Genomic DNA, 17,917 nt, shown 5'->3' with positions numbered 1-17,917 from the left:
CCAGGTCTTTCTGTCTGTCTCACTCTCTTTGTCCTCACTCTCCCCAGGGCCTTGCATCTCTCTCTCCTCAGTTCAGTGTGTTTTCCCTCTCTACCCCCTCTAGTCCAGCATCTGCTCTGTCTTCCCTCTCCCTTTTGGTTCAAGTCTGCATTCCAGCCCCTCCTCAAGGTCCTTTTCTGTCTCTCTCTCCTCTCTCCCCCCCCCTGTCCAGATCCAGTGTCTCTATGGGTTTACAGTCAGCTAAACTCTAGGTTAAGTGGGATATTCAGTATTTAACAGCCTATGGTGAATGGCATAAAGGAAGGATTGAGTTTTAAGCACAGTCCCATTGACTTTGGCAAGTTAAGTTTTGAATATCAGTCCTTTACTAGCCAAATGCTCACTCCAGCCTCAGAATGTCCCCAACATACCTGGTTTTCAGTGACCCAGAGCCATTTAGGGACAGTGGATTGTTTACAATTGTTGCCAGCGACCCACAGCAAGTTTGGAGCACTGCAGGGGAGGTGAGAGGAGAAAGAGAGGGATGGAAAAGTGAGAGGAGAGAGGGAAGTGATAAATGCAGGCTCCAAGGTGCCGGGAAGAGGGTGAAAGTGCAGAGCCTGTGCTTGAGAGGAGGGCTCTGCACCGGCTGAGCTGGTGGGGGGACAACCGGGTGCTAGGGAGAACACTACTCATCTGATTTTCCTACTGCCCTGCCGCGAGGCTCATCTTCCATTTCCTGCCGCAGCACACATAGCCGACCGGAAGTCTTCCATAAGCCCTCCCTCTGATGTCAGCGCTGACATCGGGGAAGACTTCCGATTGGCTATGTGTGCTGCGGCAGGGCAGGCAGGAAATGAAAGACAAGCCTCGCGACAGGGCAGGTAGGAAAATCAGATGAGTTGTATTGAACCCCACGGAATTCCCGCGACCCTAGGGGGCGTCCTCACGGGATCCCCGCGACCCTAGGGGGCGTCCTCACGGGATCCCCGTGACCCAAAGGGGGAACCCGCGTGTCCCGCAGAACCCCCGTCGTCCCCGTTCCCGTGCAGCTGTCTAGTTGAGAACCAATGATAAAAGCCGTAGACAGCATCTCCTGGCAAGAAGACTTCAAAGAACCAGAAGTTAATGAATTAATGTAATGGTGAATTTGCATATAAGCAAAATAATCAGTGGGTAGAAGATCAAATTCTTCCCGCAACTGTGCAAAAGACTTAATTTTCCCATCATCATCAACCATTTGAAACACATAATGAATGTCCCTTGTTTCCCACCGAGCAAAACTCGGCCCATCCACCCTGGGAAGAAAGGAGCTATTAAAGCGGATAGGCAAAAGGGTGGTAAAAGAAGCAGAAATAGAGTGAAATTTGCAGACCCAGTGCCAAATCTTCTGCAAGGGAGGGTGCAGCACCCTACTATAAAGAGGCTCAGGCAGAGAAGAAAAAATGGAATGAAGGTATGCACTAAAATGAATGGTCCGAAAACGGAAAAGTTCCAAAGAGGTGTTGGTAAAGGCAGAAGTACCCCTAAAAAGATCATTAATATGATGCATGCCACATCCAATAGTCAGATATTGAAGATTCGACAAACCCAGGCCACCCTTGTACCATGGAGCCACCGCCAATTTATAAGGCAGGCAAGGCCGCTTCCCAGCACAAAGAAACCTATGAACCAAGCGTTCCAGGCAGCCTTCATCCTGAGAAGTCAAATAAAGAGGAACGACCTGAAAGACATACAGCCAACACGGGACAATGAGCATATTATAAAGATGCACCCGACCCAAAAGTGAGACTGGGAGGGTTCCCCACAGCTATAATTTATTCTGAAGGGCCAGAAACAACGGTTCCATGTTCAAATGATACAAACTAGACAAGTCCAAGGGGATAAGTACCCCGAAATATTTCAACGTAGAGTCGGCCCAGTGAAGGGGAAAAACACCCCTCCATGTTGTGCGTAACTTGGGGGGAGAAGGTAATGCAAATGACTTATCCAGATTAATAGAAAGACCAGAATAAAAGCCAAATTCTGAAATGAGGTTCAAGGTCGTCGGTAAAGAATCTTCAGGCCTAGTAAGAATCAAAAACATTGTCCGCAAAAGCCAAGGTCTTCAACGCTACCCCATCAACACGAAGGCCCTGTACCTATTCGAACCCATGAAGAGTGCAAAGCAGAAGTTCCAAAGAAAGAAGAAAAAGTAAGGGTGAAAGGGGGCAGCTCTGCCGAGTACCCCGAAGAATAGGAAAGGAATCCGTGCGTGTCCCATTAACCATAAGAGAAGCCCTCGGATTAGAGTAAAGAGAACGCACAGCATTAAGATAAAAGCCACCCAAACCAACATATTCAAGGGTGCGAAACAAGAAGGACCAATGGACACTATCAAAGGCTTTAGAAGCATCCAGACTGACAAACAAAGCTGGTATATGATATTGACAATGGGCTAATGCAAAGAGGACCTTATGGACATTACAAACGGATTGACCTGATCCTCATGGATGACCTTAGGAAGATGTGGAGCGTAAACATGCGAGAAAGGAGCTTAAGATCTATATTGATCAAAGAGATAGGACGATAGGAACTCGGAGCATCAGCCTCCTTACCAGGATTCAGCAGTAAAGAAATAAGGGCCTCATTAGCATAACGTGGAAATGAATCCTCCATAATAGCAGTATTAAAATAAGCCAGCAAAGGACCACAGAGACGGGAAGAGAGAATACGGTAAAAGTCACCAGAAAACCCATCCGGCCCTGGGGCCTTACCAGAGTGGAGAGCCTTAATAGCTGATTCTAATTCTGCCGCTCGAAATGGACTATTGAGAGAAGACATGACATCTTCCAGAACACGAGGAAGTCCAAATGATTGAAGATAGTCCATCAGCAATTCCAGAGAAGCATCATATTGTCTAAAAAAATCAAAGAGGACCGCAGAAACATTGGCTGTACTAGTCACCCTACCCCACCCCGGGTCCGAAGAGACAAGATCGGTTTCCTGCGGGTCTCAACCTTCATCAATCGCGCCATAAGATGCCCCGGTGGAAGCGATGTTTATAGTAAGCCGCCCATTTCTGAGAACGAGAATGAATTAAAGAATTGAGAGCCTCTTGAGCAGATACATAGCGTTCCCGAGCTTCGCTCAAGGGAGTCGAATGAAATGACCGTTTAGCCACAAGTAAGGCCCGCTCTAAAGTAATAATGCCTTTATGAATACGTTTATTTCGAGCACTCAGAAAAGAAATGATTTGGCCCTGAAGTACCGTCTTGGCAATCTCCCAAAACAAAATAGGATCGTCCATGTGGGGAGCATTATTGATAGAATAATCCTCCCACTGGGTCAGCAAAAAGGTTTGAAATTCCTTATCCTGAGCAAGATAGAACAGAAAGCGCCAAAAAGGCGTACGAAGATATGCACCGTCCGGATGAACATCTACCCAAATCGGTGTATGGTCGGAAATATTCAGGGGACCATTCTCAGCCGAAATGATCGAAGACAACAAAATCGAAGACACAAAAATATGGTCTATCCGAGACCAAGTATTGTGGGCCCGAGAGAGGTGAGTGTAGTCACGGACTTCAGGGTGGAAAAGACGCCAAGGGTCTATTACTGAGAGAGTGTCACAAAAGTCTGAAAGTAGACAACCCTTAGCCCCCCAAAGAAGTAAAAGAGGTACCGGACTTATCAGAAGCAGGGTCTATAACCAAATTAAAATCTCCTAAGATAAGAAGCTGATCCCCAGAGTAACGAGAACAAAGTTGAGTTAACTTTTGCATAAAAGCAGGTTCTGACGAGTTAGGGCCATAAACCACAAGTAAGAAGTAACAGTGATCACCCAACGTCAGGTGCAAGAGAAGGTATCTACCATCAAGAGCTTTATCAAGGACCTGAACTCCAAGGGACGAAGACTTGCGAACCAACACAGCAATTCCACCATGCCGGCCCTGAGAAAAAGCAAAATAAACCTCTCCCACCCAAGAACGACCCAGTTTAAGATGTTTCGCGTCCGTTAACCGGGTTTCCTGCAAACAGGCAATGTCCGAGCGATAACAATGCAGAGCAGCTAATACTTTTGACCACTTTATCGGTGACGTAATGCCCCCAACATTCCAAGAGGTAAGTCTAAAAGGAGTGCTCAGATCGGAAAATCAGGAAACAGGCAGAAGAAAGAATACAGAAGAAAAGCTGTGAGGCTACCCCAGGAACCCTGCCATCCCCCAGAGCAGTATATCCAAATAGAAGGTATATCCTGAAAAGTAAAACAAAAACATTGCAAAATCCCACAAAACTCAATACAATTACTGAAGGAGGACCTCCCACCCCCCTGCCCACCCACCCAACCCAACAACCCAACACCCACCTGCAAAATACTAAACCTACCCCCCAAAACACTGCACTACAAAAACCCGCACCACGCCACCTAGGTGGGACGGAATGAGGGAGTCACTACGATGTGAACGGGGCCCCCAGTCCCCCCCCCACTCAACCCAAGTGAATAAGGGAAACAAACAGGCATCCAGATCCCAAAGTAGGCATCACACCAGGAACACACTGTGGGTCCCTCCCCAGCTAGGAAGGACCATAGGGAGCTCCTCAAGGGAAGCATACTCAGTGCTAACAGGAAAAACAAAATCCCGGTAGATGACAAGGACAAGCCAGCCCAACCAGACTAATAGTGACTTGCAAAATCCACTGAAAAGGAGCCAAAATATAGCTAGATAAAGAAACCTGGAACCCCATAAAGGAAAAGTTTCCCAAGCCTTATGCATGAAAGGGACCAAAAACCAAGCAAACCACATGCACACACACCCTCGCAAGCATACCAGCAGTTTAAGAAAGAAATGGAAGAATGTTCTAAAGAGGCCCAAGAAAGATCCAGACATACAAGGCACATGCATACACCCCAACCCCCACTTCATACGAAACAACAGACCCCGAAAAAAGCACCACTCAAAAGGACCTGTCCAAAATGCAAACAAACAAACAAGCACACTGCCCAAGGCCTCCCACACCCCCAGGACAGCGCCGTGCACACCCACTACCCCCCCAAGCAGCACCAGCAAACCCACTAAAAACAAAAGTGAGTATACGGGTACCAGAAGGAAAAAGTACTACAACCACTGGCCAGAAATAAATTGAAGGAGTAGGAAATCAATAACCTTACAATCACCCCCAGGCCACCTGGTACAATTGCAGTCCCACAAAAACAAGTAAACCCAAGGGAAACCTTCCAAGGACCACTCCCGCGGCCCAATTCAGTTCAGTCCCAATGACAAAACGATAGCAAACAGTCCATATGCTAAAACAAACCATTCACGGGGAACTGGAAGCACGAGGCTCCTCAGGTAACGAGTCCAAAAAGGCCTGAGCTGACTCCACCGAATCAAAGGTCTTCCACCCAACGCTCATCCAGATCTTCAAGAACACTGGAACAAGAGCATGAAGCGGCATTTTCGGGCATAGAGGGCAGAACACACAAGGGAGAACAGTCGGTGCCACTCCTGGAGGGCCGGAGAATAATCCTGGAGCAACTGAACAGGATCCCCATCATAACACAGAGTGTTACGCTTCTGTATGTATTGACTTAATAGTGAGCGTAGCTGTGGACCTTTAAGATGATCACCCGGGCCCTGGTGTGATCATCATGCCGTCGACCGAGCAGGTCTGCTCGTTCCAGCTGGATTGGCCCCATTCCGGAAGGTAAAGGAAGTTCTTTCCGAAGCCAAGACTCCACGGTGGTTAGAACAGTTGCATCAGACACCGACTCAGGAAAGCCCACCAGCCGCATGTTATCCCTCCGTGATTGATTTTCAAGATCTTCCAGTTTTTCGGCCTGCCAATGCACCTGCTCCTGTAGGGCAGACAGCTCTGCCGCTGAAGTGGTATGTGCACCCTCCATTTGCACTACTCGGGTCTCCAGTTCCCGGTACACTGCGTGGTGTCAGCTAGCAAAGGCTCCATCGCGGTAAGTTGGCCCAACAACTGCTCAAATCGGGCTTCCAAAGCACATACTACCAACGCCGACAATGCCTCGATATACTCGGCTGAAAGCTGAAGCGCGGGGCCCGATTCATGTGCCGCCATCTTGGGGTCGGATTTCAGGGAACGTGTCGATTTTTCTTTCTCAGTGCGAGTGGATCTTCCACTCATAATCGGGCTGAAATGTTGGACAAACTTGTCCATATACGAGCACCACCTTTTAGAGTCTCAAGTTATCAAAGATTAGCATAGATTAAAGAAGCAGGATGGGAGAAAGAACCCGAGGCCCCAGAGCTCGAGGAAAACACGTCCTACTCCGCTCAGCACATCATGTGACTCCCTAAGGTACATGTTATAAACTATCTGCATTCAAAAATGTGAAACCTTATACTTTCCCTCCAACTACCACAGGCCAGACTGAGAGGCCTGGCTTTAATTAAACCATGAAGTCAAGGCGTGAAAACTACAGTAGTGTAGACAAAGGTCATAAAGAATACTGAACAGAGCGAGAGATATAAAGATTAATAACTATAAATGTGTATATTCAGTTTTCTTTATAACTTTGCTTTATCTAACAATTCACATAAATACTGAATTCCCATTTTCCTATGCTATACATCGGTTTCCTGGTCTTTTGTTAATTATCCTGACTTTTCAAAGTCCTGCTATTTCTTCTGCGCTATTCGTGCTATCCAGGCCTTCTACAACAAGGGGCTGGCAGTTTCTTCACTGACAGTTCAAGTGGCTGAAATTTTCTGTTTCAGGTCCCAGGATACTAGGTGTTCTCTTTCTGTGCACCCGGCTGCTGTCAGGTACTTCAAGGGTGCTTTGAGGCTGCTGCCCCCAGTTGTCAGCCCTATCTGACCTGAAATCTGAACATTGTGTTGGAAGGGCTCTCGAGGACTTTGAGCCCTTACAGGATGCCACCCTGATAGATTTGACTATCAAGATGGAGTTTCTGGTTGCCGTCACTTCTGTGAAGCGTGTCTCCTAACTGCAAGCTTTGTCAGGCAGGGACCCTTACCTATATATTATGGAGGCCGGGGTCTACTTGAGGTCTCTTTCTTGCCAAAAATGGTCTTGATTTTTCACATCAACAAGTTTGCCTTCCAGATTTCCAGCCCTAGGATGCTAAGAAGAACAGGCTTGAAGGTACTGGATGTCTGAAGGGCTGTTTTGCATTACCTGGAGACTTTGATTATGCAGTTTGATCTCAGCAATGCATTTGATTTAGTAGATCATCAAATTCTGCTGAGATGTTTGAACGCAATTGGAATATCTGGCCATGTTCTTAATTGGTTTAGGCGGGGTTTCCTGGAAAGTCGTACTTACTAGGTTCATTCTGAATATTCATTTTCTCCTAAATGGAAAAATCTATGTGGGGTGCCCCAGGGTTCCCCATTATCTCCCACATTTTTCAACCTGTATCTAGCCCCCTTAGGAATTAAGTTTCCTCCCTTGGAGTTAAGTTCCACAGTTATGCAGATGATATTACAGTAGTAATTCTGATTGTAGTTGTCTCAAAGAGTACTTTACAATTCATACTCACTATTTTAGAAGATGTAGAAACATGGATAAAAGATTTCAGACTAAAACTTAATCCGGACAAAACAAAATTTTTCCTGGCTTCTCCTTCAAATAAGATCAAGGAAGATTTCACAAATTTAAATGGTATAATGTTATAAGTTATTAAAATTTGGGGAATCCATTTGATTGAAATTTATCATTTGATATTCACATTAACACTCTTATTAGAAAATGTTATTTTCTGTTGTGGAAGCTTTGAACAATTAGGCCATATTTTGAACTTTTCTCCTTTAGGCTGTTGGTACAGTCATTTATCCTAAGCACCGCTGCTGTTCAATGTATTCATAAACGACCTAGAAGCGGGGATGGAGTGTGAAGTTATAAAATTTGCGGATGACACCAAACTCTGCAGCAGGGTTAGAACCACGGAAGAATGTGAAGACCTACAAAGGGACCTAAACAAACTGGAAGAGTGGGCAAGCAAATGGCAAATGCGCTTTAATATAGAGAAATGCAAGGTCATACATTTAGGGAAAAAACCCCCGATGTTCAGCTATAAAATGGGGGGGTCAGTGCTAGGGGATAGTAACCTTGAAAAAGACTTGGGTGTGCTGGTAGATACTACAATGAAACCAACGGCACAATGTGCAGCAGCCTCCAAGAAAGCAAACAGAATGTTGGGTATTATTAAGAAGGGCATTACAACCAGGACGAAGGAAGTCATCATGCCGCTGTATCGTGCGATGGTTCGCCCGCATCTGGAGTACTGTGTCCAGTATTGGTCACCGTACCTCAAGAAGGACATGGCGATACTTGAAAGGGTCCAGAGAAGAGCGACGAAAATGATAAAAGGTATGGAAAACCTTTCATACGCAGACAGGTTGGGAAGGCTGGGGCTCTTCTCCCTTGAAAAGAGGAGACTCAGAGGAGACATGACTGAGACTTTCAAGATCATGAAAGGTATAGAGAGGGTGGAAAGGGACAGATTCTTCAGATTATTGGGAACCACAAGCACAAGGGGGCACTCAGAGAAGCTGAAAGGGGACAATTTCAGAACCAATGCTAGGAAGTTCTTTTTTACGTGAGGAAGAACAAGAGGAGCATAAAGATGTAGTCCATATACTTCTCCATACGTCGAGTAGAGGAGGTATTTGTAAATTAAATTCCCACGTTTGCTCAGTGCCAAGAGGCTGGTGAAAAGTTTCCAGTTGCAAGCATTTGTACCATCTAGATGCACAACCTTTAGTAGCGTGTAATTTAGTAAACATAGACAGCAGACTAGGAAAGTCGGTTGTGAGTGGAGAAACACGTATTGTTGAAGAAATACAGTGAATCAGATGAATCCAGCGAAAGTGTTGAGAGCTAGCAATACCAAAGGTCTTTTGTAGCTGGGCGAAAGACAGCCATGAGTTATCACGAAGATCTTGAATAGTCCAGATTCCAGAACTTTGCCAGTCCGGCCATTGGATACAGGTACCTTGAATTTTAAAAGCAGGATTGTTCCAGATTGGAGTATGCATGGTGGTAGACCATGGGTGCTCAAGGTGCTTCTCGAATAAAGCCACTGCAGATTTAGCACTATGATAGATGGAGCAGGTGGATTTAGGTAAGTGTTGAAAGGGCAAATGATGGAGAGGCTGGTTTTTATAAGAGGATGGCTCCCATTCGTACCACAGTGGTGAGTATACAGACGTGGTTGGCATGAACCAGTAGGTTTGCTGAAGTAGGAAGGCAACATGGTAGGAACGAAAGTCCAGGAAGTTGACTCCCCCGGATTCTTTGCCAGCTTTCAGTTTGGTCAGTGCTATCCTCGGAGGTTTAGAGTTCCACAAAAAGACAGCGAGAGCTCTTTCCATAGTAGCATAAACGGTATCGGCAAAAAGAATGGGGATCATATACAGAAAGTATATGATCTTAGGCGCCACCACCATTTTAATAGTATTTAATCGGCCCCACCAGGTGAGGCATAAAGGAGACCAGCGGGATAAGAGATCTTTAACCATGGACTGTAGTTTGTTGGCATTGAGAGACAATGTTTCGTCAATGGATGGGGCAAAGTATATTCCTAGATATTTCAATGCCATGTCCGCCCATTCAAAATTGAAGTGTTGAAGGTCATATTTAACTTCCGGATGATTTAAGAGGCAGGATTTCAGATTTAGTTTGGTTATGTTTGTAGCCAGAGACATGAGCGTATGCAGCGATGGTATCCAGGATGGAAGAGATGGAATCTTGAGAGGTATACAGTAGTATGTCATCAGCGTAAGCCGAGTACTTGACAGAGAACTGGTCCATGCTTACGCCTCTAATGTCAGTGTTCTGTTTGAAGGATAAAAGAAGAGGTTCCAATGCAATATTAAAAAGCAAAGGTGACAATGGGCACCCCTGACGTGTACCACGGCTTGGATGAAAGAAAGTCGATAGTTGGTTGTTAATGAGGATTCTAGTAGAGGGAGAGGTATATAAGACTCTAATCATATCAATGGCAGGTTCCGAAAAGCCAAATCTCCTCAGAGTACAGAATAGAAAAGGCCATTCTACTCTGTCAAAGGCCTTCTCTGCATCGAGCCCAAGAGCCAGGTGAGGTGTGTCCAGAGTAGCCACTCGATGTAATATATGGAAAAATAATCTGGTGTTATCATGAGAGAGACGACCCTGCATTAATCCAGTCTGTTCAGATGAGATCAGCCTAGATAGGATCTGCTGCAATCTGCCCGCTAGGATCTTCGCATAGAGTTTAGCGTCTACATTTATCATAGACAGAGGGCGATAGTTATGAACTTGTTGTTTATCTTTGCCAACTTTGGGTAACACTACTATCACAGCTTCAGTGAAGGATCCTTTGATTTCTCGAGATTGGATCAGATGTGTATATAGGCCCCGCAATATAGGAGTAAAGAGAGCTAACATAGAATAACCGGGAACCCATCAAGGTAACATAGAATTCTACCGGGAACCCATCAAGGCCAGGTGTTTTCCCCTTAGCCATGGATAATAGTGCATCTGTGATATCAGCATCAGTTATTGGGGAGCAGAAGAGCTCATTATCCGAAGGAGTGAGACTGGGACAAGTGATCCCCTGAAGGAAGTCCTCAATCATAGTCGTTGCAGGTGACTGTGAAGTATATAGTTCGTCATAATAATCATGAAATCTCGATATGTCCATTTTAGAAGTAAGAACTTCACCAGCTTTCGATTTTATTGAAGTGATGAAGGACCGTTCCGTTTGAGATTTCAAATAGTTGGCCAACAAGTGGCCAGAATTGTCATGTTCAGCATAGTAAATCGAGTTTTTCATGAACAAGGTCTTCCCGGCAGTATCTGCTAGTAAAGCATTGTATCGGAGCCGATAATCCCCAAGTTGATTCAGTAAAGCTATGTTTGAAGAATCACGGTTAAAGAGAGCTTCAAGAGATGAAATCTGCGCTTCCATTTTGGAACGAAGTAGGGCAGATTCTTTGTTTTTCCTAGCTTTGTAGGAGATTATTAAGCCTCTTAAGTATGCCTTAAGAGTATCCCAGTAAGTGGTCCACGTTGTTTGGTCAACTTGATTAAATTCAAGAAACTCGTGAATTAGAGGCGTTAAATAATCCACAAACTCAGTATCATTCAAGAGAGAAGAGTCAAATCTCCAACACTGTCTCGGAGTAGCTAAGTTCCACAAATTAAGTTCGATGCTGATCAGAACATGGTCTGACACCAGGATGGAGTGAATGTCTGTATGAGTCACACTGGAAAGCAAAGAGGCAGATGTAAAAAAAAAAATCAATTCGTGAAAAGGAAGAGTGTGGTGAGGAAAAAAAAGCGAAGGTACGTTTGGATGGATGAGAGATTCTCCAGGGATCACATAAGTTTAAATGTTGAATAATATCCAGCAAAGCAGTCCATGCTTTAGTCGGCTTATGAGGAGCAGACGACTGTCTATCTAATAAGGCGTCTAAAGCAATGTTGAAGTCACCACCGACAAGAACTGGTGTAGCACCCAATGAGATGATAGAGTCTGCTATATCATAAAAAAAAGTAGGGCAGTCTCTATTGGGGGCATAGATGTTGTATATAACCAGAGATGAGTGACGATGAGATAGTGACACTCTAACCCAGCGACCTTCAGTGTCACAAGCTTGATCTATTACCAGAAGATCTGGATGTTTCTTTATCAGTATGAGAACCCCATTCTTCTTATCCTGAGCAGGCGAGAAAATGGGAGGTAGAGCCCAGTTACATAGAAATTTGGAAGATTCCGAAGCATCAAGGTGCGTTTCTTGTAAAAGAACGGCATCTGGATGTAACTGAGTCAAATATTGAAGTATCTTGATCTTTTTCAAAGGGTTATTCAGTCCTTTCACATTGAGAGAAACACATTTGAAGGGCATAACAACAAAGGTGAATTCTTAGAGCATATACTGCGTACAGGTATACAGCAACAAGTAGCATTTCTATATAATGTAAGCTCCCCAAACCAGAACAAAACCATTGGCCTAGGGAGTGGACAAAACGGGTGAGAGAGTGGGAAAAAGACAACAAGCCAGAACGAGCCAAAGCGGAACACTGCAATCAATATAACATTCATGGTGATACACAATGATTATGTCCGTGTGGACGAGCAACAAATCAACATTACAATCAAATTAAAAACATAAAAAGAAAAGAGAGCCCATGGAGAGATCTCCTTAATTCGTAAAGTCAGCAGAAAGGAAAGCAGAGGATTAAGAGAGAGGAGCTGAGATAGTAGATCAGGACAGGAGGCAATCAGAAGGCAAGAGAAATGTAGAAACAAAGAAAGGAGTAAGAAAAGGGGAAGTATATCTAGACCCCAAGCAGCATATGAGAAGGAAAAAGAAATAAAGATGTAGGGAGTAAGCATATGTGAGATCTGGGCATACCATCGATACAGAGTGAAAGAATATGACAGGTAAGGAGCAGATTGGAGCAGAGGAAAAATAAGTGGTAGCACTTACATGACTATCAAAAGAGATTGAGACAGAGTGCATTTAAGAGGTGCACAAGCCTATTAAGCATAGAGGGTTGAGAAATAGAAGAATAAAGAGTAGCCTGAAGTAAACAGTGCACTAACATCATAGTCAAATGCAATCAGGAAAAACAACAGTCAAGTTAGAGGAGAAGGTTCATGTAGCATCGATAGTGCTAGGAGAAATGGATTCCAGGAAATCGCCGAGTTGGTTAGGATCTGTGAAGTCCTTGGTGCGGTTGTTGATAGTGACACGCAGTCGAGCAGGGTAAGACATCCCGAAGCGGGCATTGAGAGCTTTGAGCCTGGGTCGATATTCAAGAAGTTGCTTTCGCAGACGTGCAGAATTTTTGCTAAGATCCGGGACAAACTAAACTCCTAAACTTACTTGCTTCACTTCATCACTGACGCTGAAACCGTGGATTGAAGACAAAGTTTTATTTTATTTTTCTTTCCAGCTTATGATTTATCTTTAATCTTATCTATTGTTTTGCCTTTTGTCTTTGTTTTGTTCTATTTCTATCATTTAAATTTCTCCAGAATTCTACTGTTCAACGGCTCCCCCTTCTGCTTCTATTCCTTTCTCTCCTCTCTTCTACCTTCCAAAGTATTTAGATCAATGCTGTCTTGTTAAAATGTTTATTTTATTTTTATTTTTCCTCTAACTCTACTTTTCACTTCTCTATTACCCTCCAGGTACTTTAGTTAGATTGTGAGCATTCGGGACAGTAAGGGAATTTTTCAAGTACCTTTCTTATTTCTAATCTTAATGTATATTTTCTGTAAACCGCTTAGAACCTAACGGATGTAGCGGTATATAAGAAATAAATTACATTACATTACATTACAAACATCAAGTTCTTGCCTTCAAATTTCAAAGGCGCCTTCATCTTAGCCTTCTGCATAATCTCGATGGTTTGGCTGAAGCGCAGTAGGCTCACGATGATCAGGCGAGGAAAGTTTTCGCGTGGCACTCGCTGTAAGCTGATACGGTGAGCCAATTCAATTTCAAAGGGTTGAGCGAAAGTTAAATCTAGCAAGGAGGGAAGGTGATCTTGCAGGAACTTGATCAGGTTTTGGTCCTCCCGACCCTCCGATAAACCAAGAATTCTGAAGTTCTGTTTACGGGCCCTGTCGTTCGCTTCATCCAAGTCCTTCTCCAGCTGCACCACGCGCTTAAAATGGCGCTGCAGATCCTTGACGTTCTCGTCGGTGGCGCGTTGCTTAAGCTCTAGAGATTCCACGCGTGTACGGAAATATAAAATGCATGTTTTCATTACAGACAAGTCTTGCTTTATGTCCTCAATGCCTGCGTTGGTCTCGGAAAGCATGTCTTTTAGAGCACGAAGCTCTAATAAAGCAGACATAGGCGCGTCGTCAGGCTTAGAGGCCTGCGATTTGACAGGGGAGAGAGGGTCGACTTTTGTGCGCTTACCCCCTTTGGACGCTGACATCGTGCGGCAAGGGTACAGGAAAGAATCCTTAATCACACGGTAAGGTTTGCAAGCAGGAGTGATGGCGAGAAAAATGTGTATACACAGTTCAAAAGCAGTGTTCAGCCAGAGCTCAAATTCAAGCTGCCTTCTTCTCCAAGGCTCGCTAGTGCCCCCCCCTGGGCTCCCCTTTAAGAGGAAGGGAGCCGGGGCACGAGGCAAACCTCGGCGGTGTTTCTTTTTCTTTTGTTTTTTTGCAGAGCGGAGAGAGCTGGAGAGGCTGCCTGCCTGCTCCGGCTTCCTCCCCTCAGCCTCTCCGGCTCTCTCTGCTCTGCAAAAACACAAAAGAAAAAGACACACTGCCGAGGTTTGCCTCGTGCCCCGGCTCCCTTCCTCTTAAAGGGGAGCCCGGGTGCCGATGTGACCTGTGACGTGGTGGGGTGGGCAGAGCTACCTCTCGCCGCGACCCCGATCTGGCTTCCGCCCTTCTGCCTGCCTGCTCCGGCTTCCTCCCCTCAGCCTCTCCGGCTCTCTCCGCCCACCCCCACCACGTCACAGGTTGCATCGGCGCCCGGGCTCCCTTTTAAGAGGAAGGGAGCCGAGGCACAAGGCAAACCACGGCAGTGTTTCTTTTTCTTTTGTTTTTTGCAGAGCGGAGAGAGCTGGAGAGGCTGAGGGGAGGAAAACAGAGCAGGCAGGCAGAAGGGTGGAAGCCAGATCAGGGTCGTGGCGAGAGGTAGCTCCACCCACCCCCACCGCATCACAGGTCGCATCGGCGCCCGGGCTCTCCTTTAAGAGGAAGGGAGCCAAGGGCGCCCAGCCGTTCGGCGTGCAGCGAAGGTGAGCGGCAAAGGCGCTCGTCTTAGCGAGAGCGCCTTTTCGAAGGAGCCTAAGAATGAGCCAGGACACCAGGCCACCCAGCAGATTAACCTAGAACGTAAGTCACAAGTACTTCTTTCTCTCTCATTCTTTCTTTCTTCCTTCTTTTTCTTTCTCTCTTCTTCAGACAGCTGCACAGCAGGGACCACTTTCGCACACCACACACCAAGGGACTAGAAGGAAGAATGGAAGCAGCAGGAACCCCGAGGAGCTTCCCAGTGTACTGCACCGGGTGTCGTATGTACGACTATCTCCCCTTGGGAAGGCAAGCGTTCATATTCAGTCGGTGTCAGGAACTGGAAAGCCTGAAGAAGGAGGTCAGTAGACTACAGGACAGAGTCCAGGAGCTGGAAGGACTCTGCATCTCGGAAGAACCGTACAGGACAACTGAGGACCCCACAAGAGAGAGCCACATTGAGGAACAAGTAAGGGAGCTCGAGAGATTCATCGAGGAGGCCTACAGGAGGGTGGAGGAACAGGACCACCAGCAGCGCAGACAAGAACCGACAGATGGAAGACTGAAACAACCAGACACCAAGGATAAAGAACCCTATGGAAAAATCAAGCAAGCAGAGGAGGCAAAGACTCACCAAAACCCTGAGGGAGAAGTACTGAACTGCACCAAGGATACAGACCTGAGACCAAAGAGAAAGCTGAAGGAGGGAAAATCTGCAATCATAGTGGGAGACTCAATCCTGAGAGAAGTGGACAGTCACGTGGCAGGAGGGAGAGAAGACCGGCTAGTGACATGTTTCCCAGGGGCAAGAACGAAGGACATCACCGACAGAATCGAGAGGATCCTGGAAGGAGCTGAGACGGAAGAGACAGTAGTGATGATCCACTTTGGAACCAACGATGTCAACAGAGGAAATTACAGCAGGACTACACTAACTGAGCAGTTCAAGACCCTGGAGAGGAAACTGAAGCTGAGGACACAGAAGATAGCATTCTCAGAGATCCTGCCGGTACCGAGGGCAGATGTGAAGAGGCAGACCGAGCTACAAGCAATAAACGCATGGCTGAGGAGATGGTGTGAAGAGGAAGGTTTCCTCTTTGTGAAGAACTGGACAACTTTTAGGGGGAAGAACAAGCTCTACAGGAGGGACGGACTACACCTGAGCACGGCGGGAACGAGACTGCTGGCGAACAACATCAAGAAGGGAATAGATAAGGCTTTAAACTGAGAAGAAGGGGAAAGCCGACAGTTGACCTGACGTCGATGGTTTGGACAAGAGTATTAAGTGAAGATACTGAGAGGAAAAACTGCTGGGAAGGAACAAAAGACAAACTACAGGGGCCCAAGGCTCAAGAGAAACTAAAAAACAAGAGGAAGAGCAAACAGCAGGAGCTAGAAGGGCAGGCAGAAACGAGGAAACAGGTTGAGGACGAAAAAGACGCACCAAAGGAAGGGGGAGGAATGAAACAAAATTCAGGGGCTGGCAGCTCACGAGGGGAGCGGCAAGAGGAGCAAACCACAAGAAAAACAGGAAAAAGATAAAACCAGGACTTAATTTGCTTGTACGCAAATGCAAGAAGCCTGAGGACCAAAATGGGAGAACTGAAAGTCACGGCCAAAAAAGATGGCTTAGACATCATTGGAATCACGGAAACATGGTGGACTGAGGAAAACAAATGGGTCGTAGTACTACCAGGGTACAGACTCTACAGGAGAGTTTGAGCGGGTACCCTCTTGTGGCCGAGGGTCCCTTGAGAAAGAAAATATCATCTTCCACTTCGACACGTCCTGTGAGATACTTAAATGTTTCGATCATGTCTCCCCTCTCCCTACGTTCCTCGAGAGTGTAGAACTGCAATTTGTTCAGTCTCTCTTTGTACGAGAGACCCTTGAGCCCCGAGATCATCCTGGTGGCCGTCCGCTGAACCGATTCAATTCTGCGCACATCTTTACTGTAATGTAGCCTCCAGAATTGCACACAGTACTCCAGATGAGGTCTCACCATGGCCCTGTACAATGGCATCATGACTTCAGGCTTTCGGCTGACGAAACTTCTATTGATATAACCCAATATCTGCCTTGCCTTAAATGAAGCCTTCTCCACTTGATTGGCAGTTTTCATGTCTGCACTGATGATTACTCCTAAATCTCGTTCTGCTGAAGTCCTAGTTAAAGTTTCTCCGTTCAAGAAGTACATCCTGCATGGATTTCCGCTTCCGAGGTGCATGACCTTACATTTCTTAGCATTGAAGCCTAGCTGCCAGGTTGAGGACCAACTTTCCAATGTAAGCAGGTCCTGCGCCATATAATTCTGTAAACTGCATTCACTTACTATATTACATAGTTTGGTGTCATCGGCGAATAGTGTTATTTTACCTTGAAGCCCTTGAGTCAGATCTCCTATGAATATGTTGAAAAGGAGTGGACCCAGGACCGAGCCCTACGGCACTCCACTGGTCACCTCCGATGTTTTAGAGAGGGTACCATTAACCACCACCCTCTGAAGTCTGCCACTCAGCCAATCATTGACCAATGCAGTTAGTGTCTCTCCTAACCGCATCGATTCCATCTTGCTTAGCAGCCTGCGGTGTGGGACACTGTCAAAAGCTTTTCTGAAGTCCAGGTACACAACGTCCAAAGACTCTCCCAAGTCCAACTTTCTTGTTACCCAGTCAAAGAAGCTGATGAGATTGGATTGACAGGACCTACCCTTGGTAAATCCATGCTGACTGGGATCTCGAAGATTCCCTTCATTCAAGATCGTGTCTAATTTGCTTTTAATTAGTGTTTCCATGAGTTTGCAGTCCAGGGGAACTTTCCCCTTACTTAGGGAGAGATTGAATAGCTCAGCCAACGGTTTCGCCAGGACATCGCTCAATTCTCTGAGCACTCTTGGGTGCAAATTGTCTGGTCCCATGGCTTTGTTCACCTTGAGTCTTGCCAGTTCACTGTAAACTTCACCTGGTGTGAACTGAAAATTCTGAAACGGGTCTTCTGTGCTTTGTGTTGCCTTCAACTGCGGACCGTGTCCCGGTGCCTCACAGGTGAAGACTAAGCAGAAGTATTCATTCAGTAGTTCGGCTTTATCGGAATCTGCTTCCACGTAACTTCCGTCCGGTCTTCTAAGGCGTACTATCCCGCCTGTGTTCCTTTTTCTGTCACTAATATACCTGAAGAAGGATTTGTCCCCCTTTTTAATGTTTTTTG

General features: G+C 45.9%; 1 protein-coding gene across 1 annotated transcript in view; it reads left to right on the top strand.

Annotated features, from left to right (window-relative positions):
- Positions 1–17,917, top strand: part of LOC117362913 (fibrous sheath-interacting protein 2-like) — a 655,319-nt gene that overhangs the window by 195,507 nt on the left and 441,895 nt on the right. The gene's annotated exons all lie outside the window — the stretch shown is intronic.

This window comes from Geotrypetes seraphini, chromosome 6 (genome assembly GCF_902459505.1).
Source record: "Geotrypetes seraphini chromosome 6, aGeoSer1.1, whole genome shotgun sequence".
NCBI classification, from domain to species: domain Eukaryota; kingdom Metazoa; phylum Chordata; class Amphibia; order Gymnophiona; family Dermophiidae; genus Geotrypetes; species Geotrypetes seraphini.
Note: the sequence above shows the minus strand (reverse complement) of the source record. Positions and strands in the feature narration are given on the sequence as shown.